The sequence below is a fragment of the Meriones unguiculatus genome, chromosome 21, assembly GCF_030254825.1.
Source record: "Meriones unguiculatus strain TT.TT164.6M chromosome 21, Bangor_MerUng_6.1, whole genome shotgun sequence".
Taxonomy (NCBI): domain Eukaryota; kingdom Metazoa; phylum Chordata; class Mammalia; order Rodentia; family Muridae; genus Meriones; species Meriones unguiculatus.
In genome coordinates this window covers 47,883,841-47,896,192 of record NC_083368.1, presented here as the reverse complement: position 1 = coordinate 47,896,192, position 12,352 = coordinate 47,883,841, and positions in this window count along the sequence as shown.

Below are 12,352 nucleotides of genomic sequence, written 5' to 3'. Positions count from 1 at the left end.
TAGCAACATAGAATTCTCCTGTCTTTCAGAAATCTTGTTTCTATATATAGAAAGATCTCTTTAAAACTATTATTTGTATTAAAGTTTGAGAAATAGACACAGATCACAAGCCCAGTCTTTCGGAATGGAGCTGAGTAGGCTCAGATTTTCTTTTCTTGGCTTTTTTTTTTTTCTCCATCCAGTGATACACATCTCTGTTATAATCAGTTTTGCAGTGAGTGTTGTATCTTCCCCATAACCTCATTTCTCAAGAGAGTTTTTGTACTTATTATCCTTTATGATTATGACAGTGTATAATAATTTTAATTATCACAATGGGTCACTAAATTTAAGGTTTACACTGCACATCTATAGCTAAGGTCATTTCACTGATAAAAAGAAAACTGCTATCAGAGCCAGGCAGAGTGGAACAAAATTCTAATTCCAATACTGGGAAGTTGGAAATACCAGGGTCAGAATTCCATGTTCATATGGTGCCTAGAATTTTGAGGCCAGTGTGGGCTACATGGGACCCTACCTCAATTCGTTGTCCTCACTGGAAAAAAAAAGTTACAGTAAAAATAAAGGAGGGATTTAATAGTGTTTTTTAATTGTCCATTTATTTCCTAAGAAATGTAACTATGAAACTAATGAAAAATTTTTAAAAAATGAGTCTTTCTTTTATTGGATATATATATATATATATATATATATATATATATATATACAAAGATGGAATGATGCTAACTTCAGATTGCATAGTTTCATTATCTATGGAATCAAAGCAATTCAGACTATAAAATTAAGATTAAAATGTGATAAAACTTTCAAAATGGCTAGAAAAATTAAGGGAAAATTGGAGAAGACCACAGACTGGAGCTAATAAGGCAAGATGAACTATTCTAACATTTTAAATAAACTACTAAAGCCAACTTTACTCTTACATAAGGACAAGAACATTTTCTTATCCTTTTTTTTTTTTTGAGAAAAGAAAGATCATTTAATTTTATTGGCAGGGAATTTGTAATTTTCTTCTTCTTATAATTATTATAATTATTATTTATTCACTTTGTAGTCCAGTTGTAGTCCACTTTCTTACCCCCTCCCATTCCCACCGTCTCTCTTCCTCCCCTATCCCTCTCCCCTAGTCCACTGATAAGCGAAGTCCTCCTTCCCTAGTGTCTGACCCTAGCCTATCAGGTTCCATCAGGACTGCCTGGATCCTCTTCCTCTGCAGGTTGGCTAGATCACCTCCCAGGGAGAAGTGATCAAGGAGCAGGCAACAGAGTTCATGCCAGAGACTGTCTCTTCTTCTCTTACTGGGGAACCCACATGGAGACTGAGTTGTTTATGGGCTACACCTGAGCAGACAGCTTAGGTTCTTTCTATAGGCATGGTCTTTGCTTGATGCATCCATCTCTGCAGTACCACTCTGTGCCCTGCATTTCTGGCTTTATTGGTCATGTTGTGTGGCTCCTGAACCCTCATGGACCTTTTATATCCCCCTTCTTCCATAAGACTTGGCTCAGAGGATAAGAGCACTGCCTGCTCTTCCAGATTTACTGAGTTCAATTCCCAGCAACTACATGGTGGCTTACAAACCATCTATAATGAGATCTGGTGCCCCCTTCTGGCTTGCAGACACACATGCAAGCAAAACACTGGACAAGACCATTTTCATAGGAACCCTATTAAATGTAAAACGATGAGAGTTTACACTCACAGGATCCTTTCTAAAGATCACCACTATATGTTCATGAGAATGGCTGAGAACAGGACTGAAGAAAAACATGGTGTCATAGACATGAGGGGAGGAGAAACTTGTGTTGTGAGAAACATATGAAGCTTGGGACAAATTCTTCTAACTTAAAGAGTAAAACTTTAGAACAGAGGGAGGACAGGTAATAAAATTATTCATCCCTTAAAGAGTTATGAAAACTAAATGAGACAAAACAGCTGTAAAAAACGTACACACTCACCCAAAAAAAAAACTAGTGAATGTTAATAAACATCTCTATTCTCAGTTAAAATACTCATTGAAGCGAGGATTGTATCATTGAGAAAACATTGCTCCAAGCACTTGGCACATCATTTGCACATACTGAGACCAACTAAGCCTAACAGATATTATTTCTACCTTATCTACACATCAGAAAATTAGGATCGAATAAAAATAACCTTGGAAAAGGAGAACACAGACAAAAAGAGACACAAAGAGAAACACTTGTGCAACCCTACCCCCAATAAACACGGCAAGGGCATCTAAAGCCATTGCTAGTTAATGGGTTGTGGTTATGGTCTTAACATTTTAGAGCTTCATTGTAATTGCTCTTTTCACTGAGGAAAGTTAATTTCAAATATGCAGCGAAATATAATGATTAATAACAACTATTTATAACTCAATTTTTAATTTGGAATCCCAGAAATAGAAGATATTAAACAACAGAAAGAATTATATAATCTTCCATGATGTTCACTAGTTCAACTCATTTCTTTGCAATGGCATAACTTCACTGTTCTTTAAAGCTAAATAAAAATTTGTGCACATATCCTATATTTATTTTATGCATCCATATCAGTATGAACATCTAGGATGTCTCAAAATCTTGGTTATTATAAGATCATCACAATTTTACTTGTTAGTTTTTCCTGCTATGAATATCAGATACACATGAGTGGCATTTGAAAATTTATCCCTTATCATTAAAATGATTTTCCAAACTTTATATTCAATTTATAAATTCAGATATATTTGTTATTAATTCTATTACATTTTAAATAAATTTTCAGTTAAAATATTCATTTTGGCCCTAATTTACCAAAAGAATGACAAATATATTACTGTAAAAGAAATAATATACTACATATAACTTTATAGTTATCCATAAAATTCAATTGAACACATTAATAAAGCATAATTGAGCACCTATAACCTTTACCCGTTGTTGAGTTTTGTATTTCTGTTAGTTCTTCTCAAGTTTCTCCTTCCTTCATTCACATGTAGTGTAATGTATGCTCATATTGACAGTGGAAGAGCAATTCATCTACAAGCAAAGCTGTCTAGAAATGAATTTCACAGCTGCTTATGTGCCAATAGCAGCACTTGCTTAGCTGTGTGTACTTTATTTAGCTAGTTTAACATATTTAATTTGATATATAATTCATTTATCCTGATAAGCTCCAAGCCAACATCCAAACTGGTGCTTCAAGGATTTTTTCCTTTCTTTGTATAGATTTTCAAACATTTCTTCTAAGAAGTAGAGAAGAACATTAACAAAATGCTTGAATTACAAATTTGTCACAATAATTCCAAGTCTCCTGTATCATAAAGTTTTAGATATCTGATTTTACTATTTTTTAATTTTTTCTTTATTATTATTATTTATTACAGTTTATTTACTTTGTATTCGGGCTGTAGCCCCCTCCTTTATCTCCTCTGGGTCCCACCTCTCCCCTCCTTCCTCCTCTATGTCCCTCCCCTAGTCCACTGATAGGGGAGATAACCCTAGCCTATCAGGTCTCAACAGCACTGTCTGCATCACCTTTCTCTGTTGGCCTAATTAGGCCACCTCCCAAGGAGGAGGTGTTCAAAGAGCCAGCCACTGAGTTCATGTCAGAGACAGTCCCTGCTCCTCTTACTAGGACACCCATATGGAGACTGAGCTGTCCTTGGGCTCAGTCTGAGCAGGGTTTTTAGGTCCTCTCCATGCATGATCCTTGTTTGGAGTACCAGTCTCTGCAGGTCCCCCTGGGCCCAGATATTTTTGGCTCTGTTGCTCTCCTTGTGGATCTCATGTCCCCTCGAGGTCTATCTCCCTTTTCTTCTATAAGATTCCCTGCTTAGCCTTGCATCCTGAGCTTAACATTTTAGCTTTTTATGGTATCCAACCATGCTTGGGGAGAATGTCCTGCTTCAATGGCTGTAAAGGCCTGAATGATCATGGCTGCATCACACTGTTGTGAGACTCTAATCTTGCATATATACCACAGGCAAACCAAGGAGACCAACACCAGAAGGCCTGCTAACGCTCCCATGCCCGCCCATTCCTTCAGATGATTCATGGCTGCAGCAATCCATGATGATAATCCTGTGGCTAGTCCTGCGTCCACTCTGGTAGAATTTACTGTGACAATGGCCACTCTCAGCTGCTCCATCGTAGTATCCAATTCTCCAGTCCAATTACCTAAAATATAGCTTGACAATTGTTTAGACAGATTTGCAGCACAGGAAAAATTCTCATGTTATATGCTAGTGACTCAAAGTCCAGCATATTTTCATTGACAGCCAAGTTGAGCGATTTGCCATAGGGTATCAATTTGCTCCTGCACGAGGTCAATCCTCTGATTGAACACCATCAAGCTTCCTTTTAGTTGAGCATTAATTCGTTTATGTACAACTCAGGCATGAGCTACATTGGCTAAATGATTGTTCAGGGTCTGAGCAGTCTGCCCAGTATGACTCATGGCTAGTGCCCCGGTGGTAGCTCCAACAGCCGCGAATGAGATGGTAGTAACAATGGTGGCTGTAGTTCCAAGATCCCTTTTCTGTCTGAAGAGAGTCATAGCGTGAGGGGCATCAATGGGCACAGGCACGCAGTGAGGCATGTGAGTAACCAGGGCATACCTAAATTCACTAGCATTCCAGCATTGGGCAAAAAAGCAAGTATCATTACCACAATTACTTGGCTCTATCTGGCTAATAATGAATAAAAATGGGGGATATAGACAAACAGGTGTGGGCTTATAGGAAATATTATGAGAAGCCTTAACCCCCTCGTTGGAACATCCTGTGTCAGTTCTAGAACTAGCAGTGGTGGTTTCTGAGGTCTGAGTAGGTTCAGGAGACCATTGCCCCTAGGGGCGAGACGTGCTCCATGCCAATTGACTAACTCCATGTTTTCCTCCACTTTTGAAAGTCTGAGGATCTGGCTTGCTTCCATGTATGTGGACCTATCTGCATTGCCCACGTGGCACGCCTGGGTTGGCTACCCAGAGGCTATTTAAGCTGTGGGCTGGCTTTCCCCAGGGTCAGAAGATTGTTCAAGGTTCCTGAATAAACTGCATTGAAAAAAAAATCTGTATCTAAATAATACAGTACTATTTTAAATAATAAACATTGAATGTGTCAAAAAAAAAAAAAGATTCCCTGAACTCTGCCTAAAGTTTGGCTATGAGTCTTAGCATTTGCTTCAATAGCCTAATGGGTAGAGTCTTTCAGCGTCTCTGTGGAATGCTCCTCTCCTGTACACAAAAGTTACTGAATGTGTTGATTTATTGGTGAGTAAGTGAAAAAAAATGACTATATATTGATTATTTTACACTTCAGTTAATTTTCTTACTAATGTGTAAAGTGACACTTTAAGAAGCTTTGTTGTTCTTTCTGAAACACACCATAGTACCATTTAAAGAAACTTTTGGTTTACATATAGTAGGAAAAGGCATTACAATTCATCCACAAGACAATCATCAGTTTTTCTGACAGTGAACATCAATTGGATAAATCTGAACTCATTTTCAGCTGCCAGACATAATATGCTAACAGATATTTATATATACTGTCATGGATCATAATTGCTTTGGCAATGACCTGCTATTTTGGTGAAAAAAATCATTTGGCTGCAGATATATGCTTAATGTAAATATGTGTATGTTCATTTCCATTCAGTAGGCAGAGAGGAGACATTTTATCTTTTATATCATTGCATTGAGTGATTTTCTACATCTGTTTGAAAATAACTATTTTGTACTCTCTCCAGGCAGTGTGCATATTTCAAATGCTAACTTTGCTTTCAGAGAAGTAATATGAATACATGTCACCATTCGCTCTGAAACAAAAAAGACTGTTTATCTCAGCCTATGATGGGCTTAATACAAACTACAACCAAAGACTAAATGACTATGCCTTGTGTCATGGTAACAGCCTCATTTGTTTTGTTAGACAGCTTCAAATGGTTTCCTGCCAAAGTTAAAACACATTTTATTCAAAAGAATAAGGGTACTAGTTTAGCTTGAAGAAATTTCAGGCTTGCTCTTCGCAACATTTCATTTCCTTATCTTTCTAGAGCATATTATTTTTCTCGGTCTTTATAATTACATTTTCTATTCTTTTGATTGTATTTGTATTAAATTGTTAAAAACCTATGCTTTGCCTATCAATGAGGCAATGGTCCATTAACACAAATAATTTTCCAGTACTGAACAAGTAACTAAGTACAAATTGTATTGTGCCTGAATATTTCAATGTCATAGAACAGTATTTTCCAAAACCTATCCCATAAACAGTGATTTATTTGAATATTGATGTATAATATCTGAGAAACCATTCAATGATCTAATAAATTACAAGCATTGCTGTTTTGGTTCTCAATTCTTCTTAATTTTAGTATGTTCAGCAATGGTATTTCTGTTCATTTAACGATACATGTTATTTGACCTACAAATATCAAAATGTATATACAATTATAGATTGTAAAACTCCCTTAAGTACATGTTCATTCATCCCACTTATAGTCAGTATTTACGTTCTGAAACTTGTCATTCTATGTTTTTATAAAATAATATATTAAGCAGAGAAAGGAATAGGAGATGTTTGAGCAAAGGGTACTGAGTTATAGAGGAATCACTTCTAGCCATTTTTGTTCAGTATAATTACTATAAATAATAAAATATCATACAGATTTCAACAGCAAGATGAGAAGATTGGCAGTTTTGTAAGAAACAGTAGATACTTTGGGGACTGAAATATTTAAACTGATTTAAACAGTGTACAATGAATTGCATAGCATATTAGTTCTTTAATTGGAGTTTTTAAAAGGCATTAGAACAGGAATATACACATTAGAATATTTAAACCCATGATTTTTGAAAATAGAATATTTTAGAACTATTTTCAAATTTGTATCTAAGTAATTCTAATGACTGTGCCAGTTTAATTGTATACAGTTCTGTCCTATGAGTATGAAATTATTGATTAATATTGTACAGTAGAAATTAAGCTTGTTTTTAAGTATTTCCATCACAGACTTTTCACCTGTTTTTGTGTAGATGAGTAATTATGTCCATAAAATAAAATTTTCTTATTAGAAAGTAGAAAGACACACACGGTATATGCTCACTCATATAGACATATAATATAAGATAAATCTACTAAAATCTATACATCTAAATAAACTAACCAAGAAGCAGGACCCTTACTAAAATGCTCAATCCCCATCATACATAAGTGAAATAACTAGAGTAATATAAAGGCATAGTGCTATCTTTCTTGTCATGTCAACACTGCTTTAACAGTGGTAATAATTATTTTAAACTCACTTAGGAGAATTATATTTTAATATATTAAAATACTTCCATATCCATGTATTTTATATTTTATATTTAACTTCATAAATCATACATTATTGTATGAATTATATCAAATTAACTTTTTTCAAATAGTCTATGGGTTTTCACTGTTTTTACTTAAAATTATAGCAAAATGCAAAATAATAGTTTCATAATTAAATGTTGTTCCAATGCCTTATTTTCTGTGTGTGGGTTTATTTCTGAGTCATCTGTTTCACTGGTCTTCTTATGGACTTCTGTTACTGTATCACACACTTGTTTTTTTACAATGGCCACAATGTACCATTTGAGTCAGAGTATTGTGATGTCCCTGTCATTGCTTTCTTGCTGAAAGGGCTTTAGCTATTTGAGATATTTCATCCTTCGATATGCATGCTAGGAATGTGTTTTCTACTTCTCTGAAGAATCACACTGATATTTTGAGTGGACAAAATTTGATCTATACATATTTTGTTTATACACTCATTTCCTTAACAATAATTATATCAGTCGATGAGCAAGTGAGAGCTCTCATTGCTTAATGTTCCCAATATTTCTTCTGTTCCTTAAAATTTTTATTGTAGAAGTCCTCCTTGTTTATTTTCACTCCTATGTATTTCTATAAAACTGCTAAGAGAGGATTTCTTGCTCAGCCTTTGATGAGTTCATTGCCACTATGTCAAAACCCTACTAATTTGTATATGTTGATTTTGTACCCTGCTACTTTTCTGAAGCTAATCTAAGAGTTTTCTGGAAGTCTTTAGGATACATGAAGCATGAACTCACATCTTCTATGAATAGAGGTATTTTAGTTCTTTATTTTTCTTTCCTATTTGAATTACTTGCATATCATTGTATTCTTACTGTTTTATCAAAAATGATTTCATGGAAAAAGAATTGAGATAATGCACATAGTTTTTGCTTGTCCTGAAATGTCATTACTGCCCATAAATTTTTGAGAATTACATTCCTAGATATGGAATCTTGCTTATGATTATTTATTCTCAGAGCTTGAAACATATCATTACATGTCTTCATGACTTTGAGGGTTGCTTCTAACTTTGTAGGTGAGCTGGCATTTCCCCCTTCAATTTTAATATTGTATCTTTGCTTTTTAATTTTTGGCTTGTTGGCTATTATGTATGGAAAAATTTTTCTCTGTCCAGGTCAAATTTGGGGCTCTAAATATTTCATGTCATATTTTCAATCCTTCTCTGGATAAGGGAATTTTTCTAGTAAAATTTCATTAATAGATACTCTATTTCTTTAGTTTTTATCTTAGTTCCTTCTATTGCAAGGATTCTTACGTTTGTTTGTTCTGTTGATAAAGTCAGAGTTTCTGTATATTGTATTCATGCTTATATGGTTTCTCAATATTTGAATACAATATTTCGTCAAAATTGTCTTTCACCACTAATATTCTTTCTTTGGCTTAACAAAAGCTATTGATGATTCTTTCCATTATTTTATATGAAATTCTATTTCTAACATTTTTTAACTTCTTTTTTAAATTATTTTTTATTATTATTATTTTTTTAATCAGTTACATTTTATTAACTCTGTATCCCAGCCATGTCCCGATCCCTCATTCCCTCCCAGTCCCTCCCTCCCTCCCTCATCTCCACTGTGCCCCTTTCCAAGTCCACTGATGGGGGGGACCTCCTCCCCATTCATCTGATCCTGTTTTATCAGGTATCTTCAGGACTGGCTGCAAAGCCCTCCTCTGTGGCCTAACAGGACTCCTCCTCCCTTCGGGGGTGGGGAGACCAAAGAGCCAGTCATTGAGTTCCTGTTAGAAATAGTCCTTGTTCCCCTCGCTTTGGGAAACCAATTGGTTACTGAGCTACCACAGGCTACACTTTCTCAATCTTAATATTCTTGTTGAATTTTTCTCACATGCTGCGGATTTGTTCATCCACTGTATTGACTTTCTCATTAATGCTTTTTGTTTTTCTCTCTGTGTTGTGTTTCTTTAAAAGTTCTGGATTAAATTAGCCTTCTTGTTTTTATCTTCTCTAAAGTCATTGATTAATTTTACTTCTCACACCTTTATCTGATGAAGCTAGAAAGATGACTTAGCAGATAAAAGTGACTGTCATGCAATTCTGATAACCGGAGTTTAATTCCTGGAACCCATGTGAAAAGCCGTATTTAGTAGCAAATATTTGTGGTCCAAGAATGTCTGTGGCAATATGTGAGACAGAGACAAGATAATCATTAGAAAAAAAGCCAAGACTCATGTTTCCTGTCTTTTTAAGTACAGGAATTTTTCATATAACAGAATGTAATGTTTTCTCATTTTGGACTAGTCCTTTGTCAGGAGATTTCAATATTCTCTCTATGCTATAAATACACTGTTTACACATTTTCTGATATTTGTGTCAGCATGCAAGAATAACTTAAATTTAATTTACCTAATGATGAGCTTTTTGAAGAAATTGATACTTCCTAGTGAGTTGAAATGAGATTCCACAGAAATAAACATTGTATTGTAAAGGAAGGAGAAAGTGGTTTAACACAAATGGGGACACGAGTGAAGTCTACTAAGCATTTTAGAAAAAGGAGACACTGATTCACATGGCTTTCATTACAAGGAGTGAGCATGACTCTAATACTAAACCAGGAAACAAACAAACAAACAAACAGAAAGGAAAACTACAGACCAGTGTTTATAATATAGATGGAAAAATTTCAACATAAATGTCAAAATGAAAGCCAACTTATGTAAACAAAGAATTGTAACTAGATAGAGAGGGTTCATTCCAAGTTTTCAAGTCTGGTTTGATGTTATAAAATAAAGTTATGTAATCTAGCAGATTACATCCAGAAGTATGAGAAAAGTATTTGTTGCAAAGCCAATCAGTGTAATTTAGAAATCCAAATACTGTACTTCACTGTGGATACTCAACCTATAACAATGAAACAAAAGACCTTCATACTCACTGGGATGACTAAAACTCAAACCAGTGAGACCACCCGCTGCCAAGAATCTGGTACAACTAGTCCTCTGTTTCTCAGATTTGAAGGTGGGAGATGCACAGTGGTCAATCTATAAAACAGGTTTTTGGAAAATAAGTTTTTTTTTCTTACAATGCGATCTTGTAACATTATGCTTTCATATTTACACAAATGAGATTAAAATTTTAGTCCACATGAAAGCTTTCTCAGAAATGCATTATAATGACTATGTGTACTGTCTTCAAAGATTACTAACAACTAGATGCTCCCAACAAGTAAAATATAAGTAGATTGTTGGATTTATCATATTGTTCAAAACTAAAAAGAAATGAGCTATGTTAACAAGAATGGCCTTCTGATTATCCCACTTTTATTTCCATGCTAGATTAAAGTTGTGTATCACCATACTCAGGTTGATTTTAAGAAAGAAGAAAAGTAAAGGCAAGAAAGGGTCTATAAGCATACAAATGCAAATCATGGTGGGAGAAAACAAGTAACAGGACAGGAGCCTACCACAGAGGGCCTCTGAAAGACTCTACCTAGCACTGTATCAAAGCAGATGCTGAAACTCATAACCAAACCTTCAGCAGAGGGCAGGGAATCCTATGAAAGAAAGGGGAGTTAGTATGACCTGGAGAGAACAGGAGCTCCACAAGAACCAAATATATCTGGGCACAGAGGTCTTTTATGAGACTGTATCTCTAACCAAGGACCATGTATGGATATAAACTAGAACCCCTGCTCAGATGTAACCTAGAGCAGCTCAGTATCCAAGTAGGTACCCTAGTAAGGAATAACAGGGACTGTCTCTGACATGAATTCAATGGCTGGCCCTTTGACCTCCTGCTATCCCCTAAGGGAGGAGCAGCCTTGCTAGCCAACAGAGAAGGACATTGCAGGCAGTCCTGAAGAAACCTGAGAAGTTAGGGTCAGATGGAAGGGGAGGAGGATCTCCTATCAGTGGACTGTGAAAGGGGCAGGGAGGAGATGAAGGAGGAGGGGTGGAGTTGGGAGGGAATGAGGAAGTGGGCTACAGCTGGGATACAAAGTTAATAAACTGTAACTAATATTAAAAAATAAAAATTTAATTAAAAATATTGTGCAAATATAGACTGTTTAAATGAGGATTTTTCCACCCTTTCTGATTAAATTTGTTTTGACGAATTTATTACTAAAATAGCCTGCTTTGATGATGTACTTTATTTGACAATTTCTTACATCTATAGTATTTATTACACCCCTGTTCTTTATTTTTCCTCATGCCCATGATCCTCACTCTCGATTGATATTATTTAGTTTCCCAGATTGATGACCTTTACTTTAGTTTTGCTATCCATTGGGTTTAATAAGTGTCAACTGTGTGCTGATTAGACCGGAAATATGCCCTGGATCCTGGTGGGCTCCTCAGTGGATCCTCACCTGAATGGATAATTTCACTTTTCCCCAAATCTACCAGTAGCACATAGTTCCACAATGAGGGCTAGGGCCCCTGAAACCTAAATGCAGATGAATATTTCGGGGACAAGATGGCGGCGCCAGGAGAAGACTGCGTCTGAAGAGCAGGACAACATTTTCTGTACAGCAAACGAGAAACTGAACTCTGGGCCCTAAAACAACAGCAATTGTGTTTTGCATGTGAGAGGAAAACCCCAGGGCATGGGAATCAGTTGGGTCCACTCTGAGGTCACCCAGCCAGAACGCAGAAGAGATCCCAGGTTGCACAGACACTAGGTCAACAGACCAGAGTCACAGGCCTGCGTGTCCTGATCACCTTCCCAGGCTGATCAGTGGGCACAAAAACCGCCAGAGACTGGGAGTCCCAGTCCTGAGAAACCTCATGGGGAAGGAAGGCAGTTGGACTGGCCAAGGGTCACCCAGTCTTTACCTGGAAAAAGTCTCGCAGACCAGCTGGTATGAGCCACCATCACTGAACTGGGCTCAAGCTGTCAGCCCAGAGAGTGGCTGCATGCCCAGCTATCTGGCACAGACTGAGCAGTTCTCCCCAGTGTAATAGAGACTGGGAGTCCCTGTCGGGAGAGGGCCCCACAGGGAAGGAAGGAAACGGGGACCAGAATTAGATCATCAAGTATAT